Raw genomic sequence first — 13,731 nt, 5'->3', positions numbered from 1 at the left:
CACCTCCTAGCTCTCCATGGACTTGAGTCAGCTATATAGCTTTACTTACCTCCTGCAGGCTGTCCAGTCTCCCTCACACACCATAGCATGCAGCACAGTCTCCAATGGGGTGGGGCTCCATGGTGGGGGATAAGATTGGCCATCAATTCCCCCACATACTGGTTCACTTCTGGAAGTCTGTATGGAAGTTAAAACATATGTAGCTGAAGACATCTGGCTCTCGCCAGCCCAGTGCTATTGCGCCTGCATGAAATCACCACCAAAGGTCATATTGCACCTGCATGAAAGCACTGATGCACCCATCTGTAACTTGGGGAGCAGTTCTGGCTTATACAAGGAGTTACTGTTGGAAGGAAACTCCATGCAGAAACAGAAACCATTTCCACAAGCAGTGCACATAGCAGTTTGTTGACCAAGGGATATCTTGCAGTGATTCTGAAAGCTAGCATAGTGGCAAGCCAATGGCCTCTGGAGCCCCTGCCAGAGCAGGTAAGTCAATCGAGGGGCCCTTCCAGGGTAGATTCAGGGTTGGGGATTGGGACTGGCCAGGGGTGTGTTGAGGGCAGGCTTGGGCTGGGTATCAGTGATGGCATTGGCAACAATATCCTATACTCCTGGCTCGGGGTCGACACTCCACCTTGGACCCACTCAGATTTACACCAGCCAAAGAGCTGGTGCAGATACATGTAGACCGACTGGGTACCAGGCAGAAGTGGAGTAGGTAAGTAAAAAAGGGTTTTACTTATCTCTGTCATTGCCTGGTTCCCTGCTGGCTCATAGCATGTTGCTCAGTTCTCACCAGCACTGCTGCACACTCTGTACCAGCCCAGGATAGGAATGGGCTGTAAGTCATATGTGAAAACACTGACATGTAAGTGATTGAAGATAGTTCTCTTTGTGTTGTTAGCTGCCTGTTCTATAATTGTTTGCTGGTCTTATATCATAGACACAGCAGCTTGTTGTTGCTTATGTTTTTTTTTTTCTTTTTAAGTAGATACTGTCTCATTCAAATAGGACATCAGAAGTAAACTGATCTGTACCATGTAGCTTGAAGTGAACAGTGTGAGGAATTGGTGGTTAAGATTTTTTTTACGAGCAGAGTTTAGTAATTTGAAGTGGATTTCTGTTTCCATGGGAATTTGTGAGTGAAGGAAGATGCAGGAAGGGTCTTTATTCATAATGGTGACCTCCCTGCTGTCCCAACCCTCTTCTTCTCTCCCTCTCCCATTGATTTTAGTTGCAGCTCTCATGCAGCTTTTAATGCCCATGCCGGAGAATGAATTTTCCTATCTGTAGTACAGAGCAACTCCCAAATTACGTCTCTTCTTGAGTATTGACGCTGCTGCTGTGGTTTGTTTTCTTTCCTCGCCGGAGAGTGCACAGTGATTGCTCAGACTCTGTCCTCTGGTTTTGCTCAGTATCTGTGGTGAACCACAGTTGCCCTCATCCTGCTGAGGAATCAGGCAGGATCTTTCTAGATCATTGGGATGAACAATTGGTTCTTCTCCCTCCCCCTCCACCCCTAGTTATCCACACACATGCACCTCTTCCCACCCCCCCTTCTCTGTCTCTTTTTAGGTCATTTATAATCAGCAGTCATGGAGCACTGGCCTCATTAGTGATACAGCCATTCCTTCAGTGCTTCAGAAATAATCATTTAGGGGGAAAAAATGCACGGTTTTCTTCCCTTGAGAGCCTGTGAGTGATGAATTTATTTCAGTCTAGCTGTCTTGCTCAGCCTTATTTCCATATTTATTTCAACAAATAATATACTATGGGAACAACAAAATGTACTCTGCTGCAGAGCAAGGTTACTGTTTGGCCACAGAGGGGTTAATAGGAACAATGGCAGAAGGCAATCCATTTCAGACCTGATGTTTGGGAGGGAGAAGGGTTTTTAAAGATAAAAATGCCTGGAGTATTTATGTTGCCTAAGGTTTACAAGCCCCAGATTTGGTGATGGATTTATTCATTGGCTAGCACTTAGAGCACAGAGACTCTCCAGAGTGATCTCTTCCACCGACCCTTCCTCCTGCCGGGATCATCCCTTTTGTATGGGTGGACAGGCGATTAACTCTCTATGTTAGCTAATGACTTTGGCTTCTCCAGAGCAAGCTGTGCTAATTGCAGCCAGTTGGGAGGGCTGATGTGAAGGGATTGGTGTGCTTATTGAAGGCCTCAATGAATATGGCCCAGTGGTTTCTGAAAAACCAACTGGTAATGTGTTTGGTTTTCCGAGACTGCATGGTTTAACCTTGTGTGTAGGCATCGGCCTCCATCACAGAAGCATGTAGATAAGATAAGATAAGCGAAGGCCACTTTGTATGTGACTCTTTCCTAAATAGAAATTTAGGAATAAATGAGGAGGAATAAGTATTCGAATTATACTGAAGTAAAGGTGAAGTGAATGTTTAATATGCTGATTAGGCAAGGCAGTACTCACACAGAACACCCTGCATTGTTCCCTTCTAACTGGGTAATGAGGCACCTTTTAAAGTGGTGGCTCTCTTGCATATAGCAGGAGGGAAAGTGCCTGCCCCTACTTTTGTTGGAAAGTTTATACAGTGGACCCTCCTTATTCGAAGGCTTGGCATTTGTGGATTTGAGTATCCACAGTTGCCGAACCACCAGCTGGAGGGCCTCAGAAAAACCTCCTGGACACAACCGGAAGGTACTTCCAATTTACACCATTCACTTCCAGTTGCATCTGGAGTATTCTGAGGCACTGGGAGGCCTTCTGAGGACTCCTGAAGTTGTCATTGTAAGGAAGTGGGACAGATCATTAAGCTGGAGCCCCATTAAGCTGGAGCACACAGATCATACTAACCCTGCTGTTTCAGCTGGTGGCTTGGAAATTATCTTTTCCTACTACCTCCTGTAGTGTCCACTGTGTCTTTTTAGTGCAATTTGCCAACTAGGATTTGGTTCCAGTACAGTACGCCTCCTTATTTGCAGATTCAGAACCTGTGGTTTTAACTAACCATTTGTTCCAAACCCATGGTGAAGACCAGACCTTAGCTCCCAGATGACACTGGAGAGATTGGATGCACATGGCCTCTGTGGGCCTCAGAACACCTTTGGATGGTAACTAAAGAACATTTCCGGTCATGTCCTGAGGTCCTATGGACTGGACCCATAGATTTCACTATCCACAGGTTTCGATACCCACAGGGGTTGATTTGGTCTGTGAACTGATCCCCCATGGATACCCAGGTCCAACTGTATATGCAACCTCATGCAAAGTACCAACCCTGCCCCCTAAATGCTTCTCAGCAGTGCCTTAAAACTTGACAATCTCGCTGCCTTTAACAAGTTACTCAGGCTGTTTGGTTGGCATTTGGGGGCACAGAAGCTTGGCACACATTCACCAGTACTGCTTTCATGACATATCTGTGCTAGTAGTTCACAGCAATCCAACTTTTTTTTTCTCCCAGCAGTTACGCCTTATGAATATGAAGTAGCCTTTAAACTGTAAGTTCTTTCTTGCTGAAAGTTACATATTTCTTTGGGCAGCTTGCAAGAACTAGGACTCGAACCCTGGGCTGTGCTGTGGAGCAAACTGTGGTAGCCATTTTCACCCATTTTTGCCCAGCCCACAGGTGTACACATTTGGTCACTGTTGCGTATATGCAACATTGGGCAGAAACGGCTTTTATTTATTTATTTATTTATTTATTTATTTATTTATGAAGTTTAGTGCCCACCATACCAATCCCTTCCAAAAGAAGCTCACTGACTTTAAGTTGGTTGCTGAGTTTTTGTATTTTGCTACTGTGCTGCCTATTTGTCTTTTTTTGTTGTTTTAGTGTGTGTGTTTCCATAATTTTTAATTGATTTTTATTATTGTACTGTATATGTACTTTACCCCCTACAGTAGCAATCCTATACACGCTTTCCTGGGAGTAAGCCCCATTGAACACAATGGGATTTAACATCTGAGTAGACATGCAGAGGATTGTGCTGTAACTCAGCAAACACCACTCTTTCAAAGTGGTGGCTCCCTTGCATTCATGGAGGGGGAAAGCAGCAGTCTCCTTTCATCCCAGCCCACATCCCTCCCAGTGTCATTCGGAGTTGCCCTTCTGTTTCTTATTAGATTGTGGGCCCATTTGGGCTGGGAATCATCATCTCTTCTTTTACTGTGTAAATTCTTTTGAGAACAGATTTGTTGAAAAATGATATATCAATGTTCTGAATATACAGTAATCAGAATTGGAATTTTTATTTGTTACCACCTTGGATCATCTTGATGAGGAAGATAGGATATAAACCTTTAAAACAAATGTAGAATATTCTCAGCAAACACCATGAAAAAACAGAATAGGTTTAGGGTGCACAACTCAGCATCCTGAACAACACTGAAGCCAGAAAAAAGCAGGTTAGGATTTCCAGCAATGCTCTGATTCACTGTTTGCCCCCTTGGCATGGCTAATGGAAGGAGCGTAAACTATGCAAAAATAGCCTACATATGATAATGTCTTTTATTTCCATATTTACATCCAGGGTGCAGAATTTGCATTACATTGGCACAGAGTTTTCCTTTTTTTTTTTAGTGCCAAACGCATGCAGCCCTGATTACAATGACATTGTGTTATTAGGGTTGCCGGTTCAAAATGTCCAAACAGAGAAATGTTTTGCTTGTTACCAACAAAAAGGAAACAGTAAGTTCTACAGGAGTTTGGAAAACATTATCTTGTGTGGTCCATGGAACACCTAATGACCTTACCCATCATTCCCCCAAGTCTTTCCCTATGGAGCATTGGAAATCAATGGGCATGTTGACCCAGTTGCCATGAGCAGGGATGTAGTGATTTTGTTGTTGTTGTAGTTGTATAGTTTTAGTGGGGCATGGCTTTGGGGGGGGGGGTGTCAGGGCAAGTTCCTAACATCAACATTTGCTGTTACACCAGTGGCCATGAGGCTTACAAAGATCAGATGTTCTGTGTCAGCTTGGGCAAAAACAAAAAAAGCAGTAAGTAACCAGGGCACACTCCCTATGGATTGTGGAGTACACACAGCAAAACATGACTCCAAGTGCTCAGGTTTTGTGAAAGAAAAGTCCACCAAATACAGACACATCACACATCAACTTCCTTAACTGTGCTTTTTTTCCCCTCTCCCCAAAGAGGTCCATCAAGCAAAATGACTCCTTTAAAACAAGTAATAAGGAGAGAGGTATTTTGTTTTGTTTTTTGCCAAAACAGCAGTGGAAGCACTCCTGTTGCAGATCAATGCATGTTTGGGGTAGCTTCTGCTTCTCGATGTAAAGGTATCTGTTTCTCGATGTAAAGAAGAACAACAGAGTCTCCGGCCAGAATAGCTAACACCAGAGGCTTGCTTCAAAATGGCAGCCCTTTGTCAGGGCTTTTCTGCAGAGAGGTGGCTTCCTTTCTTTTACCAGCTGCTGCTTCTTTGGCACCGAACTGGTAGGAAAAGCATCAGATGTTTTCTTGGAGTGTCTCTTTTCCTTTTCCTTCCCTTTCTCTTCTCCCCAGTCCCCCTGCTACCCTCTGCTCTTTTGGCTCCCCACTCCCCAAATTGAACATGTACAGATTTTATGGTTCACTGGAGAATAAGTGGCTGTCATTTCACAGAAGGGCCAGGATGTAATTAGCCACAATGCATCGAAGTAATGGAACAGATGTCTCTTTGTAAATGGAGTTTGCTGTTGCACACTCTGTGTGTGTGACCTGCCGACTGCTTGAAGCGATTCTTCCCAACCCCCACTCCCTTTGCCTCTTTCTTCTGTTTCTCAGCCAAGGGCTTAACTCTAACATGAAGTGTTTGCTGTTATTTTTTTCTCACTTCCTGTGGTTCCCTCTCCTGTGGCAAGGCTACCGATGATATAAGTGTGCTGGCCAGCAGAACCTGCATTTATCAATGGAGTAATTTGGCAAAGGAAAAGATGACACTTACCCTTTAAGAAATAATTTGCACTTTCAAGTGCTACTTGCTACTGGATAATATGAGGGTAAAATCATGCATTAGTATTGTGATGTATAGACTAATTTTTTCAGACTGATAATGAAACACTATATAATCCTCTTCCACCATCAAAGTAGCATTTACAGTCTAAGTTTGAGTCAGAAGGATTGCAAAGCAGCAGCACAGAGACAATACGTTGGATCAAGTGGAAACCTCTTTCTGGGCTGGTTTGCATGTGATGACTGTGGTGTTGAGCCTTTGTGGTTTTGAGAACATTGAAGGTGGAACAGTTGTCGATCTGGGAAGCTAGTGGGAGTCTCACAGGTTGGTCTGAGCCAGGAAGAAGAGGCTGAGGGGTAAGTGCCATCACCGCAGTATGTTGGGAAACCACTGGGCTGGTGCATCATGGATATTTGAGCTCCACTATTCCCCTCTACTCTTCTTCTATTGCTGTCTTCTCTATTTTTGAATCTAGAGAACAGAATGAAGAGGAGCAGTGGAGGGGCAGCAGATGCACTACCAGTTAAGGAGGATAGTATTTAATATACCACTTCAGGCTCCATGAGATCTTGGGCCAGCTCTGGCCTCTCTTATAGGCCACATCTAACAAAATTTTTCATCGCTGGGGTTTTGTTTAAAGTTTTAATAGTATTTAAAGAACTTCTGCATGTATGTGATAGTTTGGATGTGAAATTTGGACTAGGAAGATCTGGATTCAAATCCTGACACAGCCATGAAGCTCTCAGGATGACCTGAATCCCATCACCTTTGCTTATCCCCACCTACTTCACAGGGATGTTGTGAGAATAAATAAGTTGAGAACAATGTTGCCAATGGGGCCATAGCTAAGTGATAAAGCGTATCCCTAAACCTATCATAAAGCAATAGTTAAATGATAAAATCTGGGAAGGATCCAGCCTCAGTCCCTGGCATCTTTGAGTCAAGCTCAGAAAGACCCCTGTCTGACATCCTAGAGAGCTGCTGCCAATCACTGTTGACCATCTCAAGTGAAATGGACCAAGGATCAAGGATCAAATAGACCTCAAGATCAGGCAATATCCTATGTAACCATGTAAAATTCCCTGAGCTTTTTGGAGAAAGGGGTGAGATATATTTGTAATAAACACAATTTATCACAAGTAGTGATATCCATTTAAAAGGAATGAAAATTCAGTTTGGAGGCAATAAGATGCAATGTTCTATCCTGGATAGGCTGTGAAACAGAGAACACCTAGGAACAAAGAACATGTTTTGGAAATGCCTATTGCACCTGCCTTAGTTATGATACTTGTTTTTTAAGCCAAGTAAACAGGGTGTAAAAGCCTCTATTAGTGACCAGAGTGGCCTCCCTTTCTTGGGTAGTGTTTTTCTTCTCATAGACAGGTTGCCATGTCTGAAAGTCCCCTGGTTGCATCCAGCTATCCCTAACCTGCAGTCCATCCCTTCTGTGCTATTTGTAGTTAAGACAGAAGGGGGAAGAGAAGAGAGGCTCCCCAGCATCATCAAACAATGCAGGAAGCAAGATATGACAGCTCTGAAGAGTTTCAAGGGGGAAATTTCTTATATAAATACTGAACAGACTTGTGGCTGAGGGCCCAGCTCTCTCCAGAGGCAAGAGCGTGAAGATTGCTTTGTTATCAAATCTCCGAACACCACCTGTTGTACCAGTATCTCTGTAGGCCTTTCTGGGGAAAGAAATTAAAATGGTAAGTCTCAGGTAGGGACAGCAGCAGCATCGCTTGATCATTATGAGTGCAAAGAGGAGTCATTCTTTCGTATGTTGCAAGAGTAGAGAATATTGTTGTTAATTATAAGACATCAGGATTTTGTACCACTCTAACATGTCGCAGATGAAAAATAGGAGCACACTTGTTACACTCCTGTTCTCTTGAATCAAGGATCCCTACCAGAGGCCACACACATGCGTGTGCACCGCACACATCCCCACCAGTTACACATTGCTGAAGGCTCTGCTTTGTACGCCGTATCAATTTACATTGCCATAATCTTTCCTGCATTGTGTTCAAAAAAGCTGCTGCTCATTCTTTCTGTTCAAGATACGCTAGAAAAACATAATTGTCCTACACCTTGTTATCAGTAAGTTCAAATGAGTCTGACTGGTATGTGAAAAGGCAGGCTGTGCACTATGCCTTAATGTTGTTGCACTTCTGGGTATGTGTAGTAGAGAAAAATTGCACGCACGCACACCGGTAATATGTATAGATATAAGAGGCTGAAACTTGAAGAGTGGTTCTCTAGCAGTTCACATTTCAGTATTTTATAGAGGTATCCCAAAGGGACAGTTGTTTGCCAGAGCACACAGAGGAAATGGACTGGCCTTGGTAAGCAGGATAGAGACCAGAGCTCATTCATCTTCATTCACTACACAAGAGTGAGAAACTAATGCTGACCCAAGGATCTTGGGTTCCTCAGAAATTTATGGGGAATTCTTCAGTGTAAAGGTCAGTAATGGCGCATAAGTTTTCCATGAAGACAGCCAGCCCACCATCACCAGTCTTGTCCTATTATGTATTCTGAGGGACATTCCCCATTGGCACAGAGTAAGGATGAGTCCCAAGATGGTGTGGCCAGGTCTGACATTTGTGACCCAGAACACTTCCCAGAATCCTTTGTAGAGGTTCTTCAAGAAACAAGTTCATGCAAAAAAGTGTTCCCTGAGGATGAACAGTTTGACAACTGCTGACCTTGGTGGTTGGAATCAGAGGCCACAAACCACTATAGCGACATCAGTGTGCCTTTGCCTTAAGTGTGTCAAAGGAATGAGGATTGTCATGACTGCTTGCTTTCCTCAGCATTATCAAGCCAAAGAGCAGAGCTAAATTTAGGGTCACAGCTAAATTCAGGGTCAGAACCAAGTAGAGTTTAGAGTGGCAGAGTCAGGTTATGGAAGAAATAGAGTTGAGTTCAGATGCCAAAGAATGAAAAAAAGATCAAATGCAGTGGGGGTGGGTGGGAGGACTGAAAAATATAGGAAACAGATGCAGAAGTCTGGTGATACATGAAATCCCCCCCCCCATTTTGTGAACATGCATGCCTCAACCCACCACCACCACCTTGCCCACCCAGCCTGTCTCGATGTGGACATTTTTTTTAATCGACTGCCAGTGCTGAACATCCGCTAGCCATATTGTGAAATGCCTGTTGAGGAGGGCATTGGCTTTCCAAGCTTTTTGTTTCAGGTGCTTCATCGCAACTCAGATCTGTCTGAGAAATTCAAATACTGATTTTTAGAAATCACTTGTGCGAGATTCCCAAATGACCACTGATATTGTTTGCTTCCTTTCCCCTGCGGTCCAACCTGAAACTGAACATTAGTCTCTGGAGCTTTAGAGCCCAATCCTATGCATGTCTACTCAGAAGTAAGTCCCATTAGAGTCAATGGGGCTAAGTCCTAGGAAAGTGTGGATAGGACTAGGCTGTCAGGCACTTTGTGGTGTGCCATTTCTCCTGCATTCCTCCATTGTACTTTGAGATGTTTCTTTATTTCCTATTATTTTAGCTTACAGCTTATTTTTCTTTAAAGAAAAACAGAAACCACCTGAAAATTAAAAAAAGTTTGAACGTGGCATGGCTCCTCCATCTTCCATCCTTTCCACATTTGCTATTTGACTGATCTGCTAGGAAGATGCAGTGCATGGGAGAGTCATTACAGAGCTAGTGATGTATATAGGCAGTGTTCCATCAGGAGCAGCCTGGAATGGCTCACTCCGAGACTTAATCAGGAGTTGAAATTTTACTTGGTGTCATATCTTTCAGATTCTTTTTTGTTCAGAATCACTTCCAGAATCAGCAATGTGAGAGATCTGAAGGTATGCATCCCAAGAACATAAAACAAGGAAAGAGCAAACCCCTATGGCTCATAAAGGAATATTGCCTCCATCTTTCAGCTTGCCTAACACTTGAGAATCTGTGCCGTGCTTTGCTGTCTGGGTTCTTTGGCACCTTGAAGGCACATGTACTGTATACGGAGTCCTTCGTCTCTTTGCAGCTAAAAGGATAGCAGAAGGTGGGGGAATAGGGCAAACATCCTCCAAGTCCTCCTCCTCCCCCAAGAATACTTTTAACCTGCAAGGGGAACTGCCCCTTTGCACTTGAGGGATCACGTGGTGAAAGGGTCTCAGAGAATGTCCCTCTTCTGAGCCCAGTTCTGTCCCTGCTCTTTAACCGTGAAATGTTCACAGCTTCCTACTTGCCTTTTCCTATTTGCGATCCATTCCAGTGTTTCTCATTTCATATGTACTCATTACATGCTCTGGTTCTTACACATTGGGCAAAGCCTCTATATTGCCACACTTTGCCATCATTAATGCACTGGTGAACCAACCTCTCTCTGTTGCTCTACTGCAGTGCTGCCCAAATGGGGCGCCTTTAATCCAGAGCCATCAACTGATTCATTATTATCAGGGACTATCTGCAAAGACATCATATCTAATGTCCGAGGATCTTCATGGGCAGCCAAATTGTTTATGGGCTCAATTTAAGGTGCCAGTTTTAAAGCAGGAAATGGTTTGGACATTGTACACCTGAGGACAAACCTTCTCCTTTATGAAGTTTCCTTGCTTCAGGTCTTCCTGCCCTTGAGGTCCTGCTGGGTGTATCACCATCCATTCACGGTGGGTCTATTGATTGTGAAGATCAGCTGTGGAATCACTCAGGAATTCTGTTTGACTGAATTGTGATAAGCTTCGTGGCATCTGTGTGTCTAAATTTTCATTTAATGAAAGACATTTGGGCAACAAAAAGTGATTTTAGTCTCTAGTGATTACGCACACACGTGTGTTTATGTATGTGTGTTTTGTGAGCATATTATTTTAAAATATATGTGTACAATTTTAATGTTTTACGCACCACTTTACTATCCTTTGTTGCGAATTATACATTTTTATATGAAGTTGTAAGTGGGTGAGATGTAAGTGGGTGAAGTTGCCAGGTGAGATGCATCCTGGGATTTCTGAGGTGAGCCTCTAATGTTACAAGATTACCAAAGTTCGGAAAATGGGCGTGGGACAGAAAACTGGACAGAGGCAGAGTGCAGTACTCAGCAGCAGTCTTCCCCACTTAAACCTGAAATTTGCCATATGGCCCCCTGAGGAGAAAGAAAAGAAACGGGCTCTTTTTCTGCAGTCATAGGTATAACCTACCTTTAGTCAATTGTATGGAGAAAAGAATACAAATGGAATAAAGAAGTTTGCAGCACATCACCATGGTTTTCTGGGATCATTTCAGATTAACATATAGCCAAGATTTGGAAGCCACTTACAGCACAATCCTATCTTGCGCTGGGACAGGCAGGCCAAGAGGCCTGCACTGTATCCATCGCAAGATTGGGGCCAGAAGTGACTCAGCCGGAGGCAAGGGAAAACTCTTCTCCTTACCCCTGGGTAAGCCACCACAGCTCCAATGGGTCTCCTTGGACTTGCACCTCCTCAGGAGGTGGCATAAGTCTGAGGAGAATGGAGCGGCTTCAAGCCGCTCTGCACTGCTCAGAGAACGGGGTTGGGATCCAGCATAAGAGCCGGGTCCCAGCTACACCTCCCGCTCCCTGCCTGCCCGCCTCCAGGACCACCCTCTGCCCACCCTGCCCCTGCTCCAGAACGCCTCCCTCCCACCTCCTTCCCATCTCCTCCCTGCCCTCCCCATGCATCAGCCGAGGGCGATCAACACAACCCTCCTTCCCCAAGTCAGCATGGAGGCTGGATGTAGCCTGTGCAAGCTGATGCACATCCCTGCACCAGCCCAGCTGACTCTCGAGGAGGTGCAGATGTGCTTTATGGGACGTTTGTGACCCTCCTGGGCCGGTGCAAGGGGCTTGCGCTGGCCTAAACAAATGTTAGGTTTGCACCCTTAGTTACTAGGTTTCTGAGGGCATTTTTTTCTTTAATCAACCAACAAACCACGTATTGAAATGTTCTTTTTGAACTTGTATGTTGTCCGCATTTCTTATACAGATGCCTCCTGTGTTGTTGCATTCCTTACTATTGAGGTGTGAGCTCTGTTAACCAAATCCTTTTTGGTGGGGTTCGAATTTGTAGACAGGTGCTAATGAAAGAGATCACCTTGTCTTTGATACAAGTTGCCTCTCTTTTCTCAGAGCAGCCAAGAAAACAATGCTGTAAAAAAGAGGGGGGGATTAGTCCTTGTGTTAGGAAACACAAGGGAATTTGTATTTTAGTAAACGTTCCCTGGCACATTAAGTCAGAAGTGGTTTGTTGTTCCCTTAACAGCAGGCAATTACATGGCATTCTAGAAGGCAGTACAACTGACAATTTTCATGACGTACCAAGTATATTCAGTCAGCTTCATTTAAAGACAAGTCTGTCTACTGGTGTGTACTGGAAATGCTTAGCATGGGCTACTTCAAGTTACTGAAAAGACTGTTGCCCGCAGTGACTATGAGACTAGCTATGAATGAGGGCTGCTTGAGTGCAAATCTTGCCTCTGTCATTCACACATTTGGTGGCCTTAGAAACCACTTCCTCCTGATCCCAGCTCCCCAGTTTTGATATGGGGATAGCCATGCTTATTTTAGAAGTGTTTCTCAAATTGTGAGTCAAGACCCCTAGGTGGATCACAAGTCAATTTCAGGTGGGTCCCTATTCATTTCAATGTGTATTCTATTTTTAATATATTAGACCTGATGCTACCATTGTATGTTACTGCATTTGGGGAAATATTACAGATCTGTACTTTTAACAGGCTACTATGTATACGCTATTAAAAATAATAGCCAATGGTTTAAGACTGTGAACTGCTAATGATGTTGAAGAAGTACCTGTTGGGGCTGTAAGCTTCTCCAGGAAGCCTTTCTGGTCACTTTGCACTAATTGTGGTTTTGTTGATTAGATGCTCGAAGAGGTATTAGATTGGTTTGAATAATTATATAGTGTATATTTCCACTGTGGAGAGCTGGGATGGTGTAGTGGTTCGGTGGTTCAGTAGCTGGACTTAGACCTGAAAGATTCGCTTTCAAATCCCTGCTCAGGAAGCATTACATTTCCTGGATGACCTTGGGGCAGTCACTATTTCTCAGCCTCATCTACCTCATAGGATTGTTGTGAGGACAATAGGAGGGGAGGAACCATGTGCACCACCCTGAAGGAGGAAGGGTGGTATAAAAATGTGCCTGGTTGAGTTGAACCAATGAGCGGTGACGGTCCTGGACTTTTCTCCACCTGGGGCCACCTCTCAGTTTGCTGCCTCTTGTGCCCACTTGACCCAGAAGTAATTGCGGTGATGTCCTCATGTCACTGTAATTACTTCCAGAATTGCGCCAGGACTTTAACCCTATCCCAGCACAATTCTGTGCTAATCTAGGCTGCCCTCTTCCTCTCCTTCAAGGATGCCGTGCAGAGAGATGCGACATCAGAATGGTTGCGAGTTGCATCCGCTGCGGCCACAATTCAGTGCCGTTCTGGGCTACCCCCTCCTCTCTTCCTTTATAGGAGGAGAGGAAAGAAGTGGCCTTGAGCAACAGCAAGCTGGGAGTTATGACGCCTGGCATGCTGTAGCTCTAGGCCACCCCCCTCCTCTCATCCTATAAAGGAGAATTGTGAATTGTGGCCACTCTGGCCATGATTAAGCGCTGTTCTGGGCCACCCCCTCCTCCTTTATAAAGGAGGAAAAGGGGTAAGTCTAGAGAGACAGCACACTGGGAGTTGCAAATCCCAGCACACTGTTGCTCTAGGTCGCCCCCCCTCCTATAAAGGAGGAGAGGAGGGGGTGGCCGGAGTAGCTGCAACTCACAGCCACTCTGGGCACGATTGTGCAGCACCCCCTCCTTCATCA

General features: G+C 44.5%; 1 protein-coding gene across 1 annotated transcript in view; it reads left to right on the top strand.

Moving 5' to 3' along the window:
* The window catches only part of MAML3 (mastermind like transcriptional coactivator 3), a 354,762-nt gene that overhangs the window by 271,416 nt on the left and 69,615 nt on the right, over nucleotides 1–13,731 (top strand). The window lies entirely within an intron of this gene.

The sequence above is a fragment of the Tiliqua scincoides genome, chromosome 6 (genome assembly GCF_035046505.1).
Source record: "Tiliqua scincoides isolate rTilSci1 chromosome 6, rTilSci1.hap2, whole genome shotgun sequence".
Classification (NCBI taxonomy): Eukaryota; Metazoa; Chordata; class Lepidosauria; order Squamata; family Scincidae; genus Tiliqua; species Tiliqua scincoides.
This window is presented reverse-complemented; position numbering and strand designations above follow the sequence as displayed.